This window comes from Octopus bimaculoides, chromosome 3 (assembly GCF_001194135.2).
Source record: "Octopus bimaculoides isolate UCB-OBI-ISO-001 chromosome 3, ASM119413v2, whole genome shotgun sequence".
Taxonomy (NCBI): Eukaryota; Metazoa; Mollusca; class Cephalopoda; order Octopoda; family Octopodidae; genus Octopus; species Octopus bimaculoides.
Window position 1 is genome coordinate 101,395,466 of NC_068983.1, and position 4,562 is coordinate 101,400,027.

A 4,562-nucleotide genomic window follows, 5' to 3' on the forward strand; every position below is an offset into this window, starting at 1 on the left:
TATATATATATATATATGTATATGTATATATAAGTGCGCCACTTTGTTGTACACGTATCAGTATCCACTTACTTACCGCAAGTAAATCACTACATAGTATTTACTACAGTGTCACACTTTATGATATCCTGTATTTCATTTTGTGATATTCCCTTCAGTACTCTACATTGTGTACACACTTGATTCCCCCCACCCAACTTCGTAACATTTACTTCATTCCTTTCGGGGTCAATAAAATAAGTACCAGTTAAGCATTGGGGATCGATGTAATCGACTTGCCCCCGGAATTACTGACTTTGTATCAAAATTTGATATCAATATCTACTTCATTGGCCAATTTTGTGGTTACACACTTTATTAAGTTTAATTTCCATCAAATTCAGATTTCTCTTTTTTTTTAACGATAATAATTCTTTTCTAATTTTGGCACATAGTCAGCAATGCGCAACAATTTTAGAGGAGGAAATAACTTGATTACATCTACCCCAATGCACAGCTGGTACTTATTTTACCGACCCCTAAAAGAATAAAAGGCAAAGTTGATTTCAGAGGGATTTAAAAATATAACGTAAAGAGTCAGAAAAAATTCCGTTAAACATTTTAGATGGACGCGATAATGATTCTGTTAGATCATCTAATAATAATATTAATTCTCATTATTTTGGCACAAGGCCAGCAATTTTAAAGCGGGGGGAAAGTCTATTACATTGATCTCAGGTTTTGGCTGGTACTTATACTATCGTGCCGAAAAGGATGGAAGGCAAAGTCAACCACGGTGGGATTTGAACTCAGAACATAAAAAGCTGAGACAAACACTGTAAAGCATTTTGTCCGGTACCCTAATGATTCTGTAAATCCACCAGTAGTGACTAACAACAAGCTGATTCTTTATATAGACCTAGTTTTATTTATATGCAAAAAAGTGTCTTAAATTGAAATAAGTTTTGCTGTTCTGTAACACCATGAATCAAGCAGAACTACGACATGACTGTGTATTTTTTTCTTTTTCTTTATGTGCACACTTGCTTGCGATGTATTTTCATTTCATTTACTATCTAACATACCGCTTCGTTTAACACAATCTCGTTCATGAATGCATTTAGCGATGTTCATTTTGCTATAAGCATTTGAACTAGACTCCACGGTTCTCGTTCTGCTCCCAGTTTTTCTTGTAGACATTGACATGTAGTTCATGTTCAGGCTGCGTATCAGCCACCTCAGTTTCAACAGACTGGAACGGCCTGCAAAAATAACAGGTATAACCTCTCCACTTCAGACTAATTTATATACATAAAAAACATTTTCGGTTGTTGTCAACACTTTCATGAAGCTGACTCACTCTTGACATCAAAAATATGTCCTCTGTGATTATCCAACGATCCACTACGGTCACGAGACTATGTCACATTTAGTTTCAAAACATGGGGAACTAAAAAGCCCCTCATACGAATAACTTAGGTGGGAAACTAAAATAGAAATTTATATAGTACGTGAATATAAAAATGATACTATCATGATACACTGTAAATAAGATAAAACTGAAATAATATATATTTTTATGTATTTTAGATCATGAAATCAAATATTGGCATAAGGCTAGTAATTTGGGGCGAGGAGGAAAGTCGATTACATCGACTCCAGTGCTCAACTGTTACTTTATTTTATTGACCAGGAGAGGGGTGAAAGGCAAAGTCGACCTCGGTAGAATTTGAACTCAGAACATAAAGACGGACGAAATGCCGCTAACGATTCTGTCAGTTCGCCGCTTCCATGAAATATAATATTGATATCTTAAATGTATACAAGGCCTCTGATATCACAAAATGGGAACGGACAGTGTGCTATGTCATCATTAATGATAAAAATAAAAGTAAAATTGATAAGTTTTAACTCAGTACAAAAGCTTTATATTTATAATTTGGGAGAAAGGTAAAATCCACCTCTGTGGAATTTAGTCTCAGAACGTAAAGATGAACGAAATTCCGCTAAGTATTTTATTGTATTTCGTCCGTCTTTACGTTCTGAGATCAAATTCCAACGAGATCGACTATACCTTCCATCCTGTCGGGATCGATAAAATAAGTACCAGCTGAGCACTGGGATTTATGTAATCGACAAGTCCCTTCTTCTAAAACATTGCTGACCTTGTGCCAAAATCTGAAACGATTTATAGTTTAGAGATGTGATCTGAAACAGTCATATATTTATTTGAGAGATTAGCGATGTAAACAGAATGACGAAGTTTGAATAGAGAATCGAAATCATAACAATTCACTATCTTCATGAAATGTCTAATTAATTTGTCGTAGCGCAAAGACTCTAGGGAAAACAAGGTTTTAAGGCCATGCGTTTCAGGGTGTGAAATGAAGACGTTTTCATTGAAGAATGAAGCCAGTGATGGGTAATGAGAAGTTGTAATTGTTATTTGCCCCCGGTTATATTAGCAGCGCTAAGTGGTGGGAGTTGGTTTTAACAGGGTATTGAGACTGTGTGGCTGTTTCAAGTAGCCGGGAGCTAAACTCTTGCTTTATGAAACAGAGACCAGCAAAATAAATTATTTCACAATACTTGGAATATTAGGGAAAAAGTAGTTGTCAGACAAAATTTGACGTAAGCATGTAAGATATTGACAGCATTGTTTCTAGGTACGTGATTTTCTGTATTTATAAACTACTGCACATAACTATTGATATATACCAACGCGTTCATGCGGAAACTGAGATGCTGAGATGGTTGTACATGTAGCTACAACTTTCAAGGTATGGCTAAATATAGAAATATATTGATTGATAAATGGAGACCAAATACAGACATACAGTTATCTGAAACAGCCGAAGCTCAGAGAATTTCGTTTGAATTTATACCAAATTTATATTCTGAAGAGGACCGACAGTGACAATTTTCTTTTCTTTTTATATATTTATAAATAGAAAGTTAGGAACATACAGTTAATATTCAGTTTCAACTCTTGCTGGTTAGTGGTTGGATGAAAACAGGGCCGGAGAAAGGGATTCAAAGGTGTTCAATGTTGGAAAGAAAAAAATGTCGAAGGTTTTTAGCACGGGATCATAGTGGGAGAAGCGGTAAGAAGAAAGGCAGCAGGGAGTAAATTTGAGTAGCTGTGTTACTCATGAAATTCAGAGAAGCCAAGACCTTTCTTTTAATCGAATATGAAACAGTTTAAGAACATATCTTGTGAATGAGTTGGTATTTGGAGAGTCTTAGTGAAGTCTTTTAATTGCCTATACGGCTTTTGTTTTTACAATCAAGCCGAAACATCTAAGCTTGATTGTGCAAAGGAAGGAAGGTAGGGGCATGTAAAATAGTATCATCTACACATACGTGGGATGATCAATAAGCATCTGGACTGTTACCATTGTAACAAAGCACGCAGAGTAAAGCCGCTTGGCACAGATTAACCTTGAGCTCACTTCCGTTCTATCTCACTTCCGTTCTAGCTCACTTCCGTTCTAGCTCACTTCCGCTGTTTATAGCAGTGTTTGGAAAGAAGGTGTGTAGCGTGTGATCGTCGCATTGACCATGACAGAGAAAGTTGCGCAGGGAATCTGCATCAAATTCTGCCAAAAGTTTGGTGATACCTGCCTAAGCAAAGTTTTCAAAAACTTCTCATCGTTCTCGACGCAATCAAGGAGATCTTGTGCAACTGAAACCCGAGTGTCTATTTGGTCAGCTGAAAGCAGTTTTGGCACAAACTTGGCAGATACACATCTCATACCCCAATCTTCAGTAATAATGGACTGAACTGAATCGTAACTAATCTGCACATTCTCTGAGAACTCACGGATGGTGATTCGACGATTTCCCCTCACATCTGCACGCACATCTGCAATGTTTTCCTGAGTTCTGTTGGTTGAGGGCCTCCCAGCACGTTCGTCAATATCAACATTTTTCGGCCATCTTGGAAACATCTGAACCACTCGTACACTTGTGCGCGGCTCATACACTCCTCTCCATACACTTTCTGCAACTTTGCGTAGGCCTCTGAGCAGGTATCGCCATGACAACTTTCTCTGTCATGGTCAATGCGACGATAATACGCTTCACGCGTTACTTCGAAGCACTGCTGTAAACAGCGGAAGTGAGCTAGAACGTTAAAACTTTTTGCGCATGCACAGCAGAGTTCAAGGTCAATCTGTGCCAAGCGGCTTCGCTGCGTGCTTTAACTTCAGTACTTTGGCAACAGTCCGGATACTTATTGATTAGATCTCGCATGCATATAGAGTGGAAATAGCGTGGGAAAGATAACAAAGCCTTGTAGGACACCTATAAATGAACAATGTAAGATACATTTCTTTGTGGACCTGATTTCATAGAAATATATTGGTGAGAAGAGTTTTAAAACATATCACTAGTATATTTAAGAGAAATATCAATATAATTTATGGAAATATATACTGAATGTCAAGAGAAGGAAAAATCTAATTTAAGCTGATAATGTTGAGTCATTTTATTACTTGTTTCCATAATACGTGTGTTGAGAGTGAGAGGGAGAGAGAGAGAGAGAGAGAGAGAGAGAGAGAGAGAGAGAGAGAGAGAGAGAG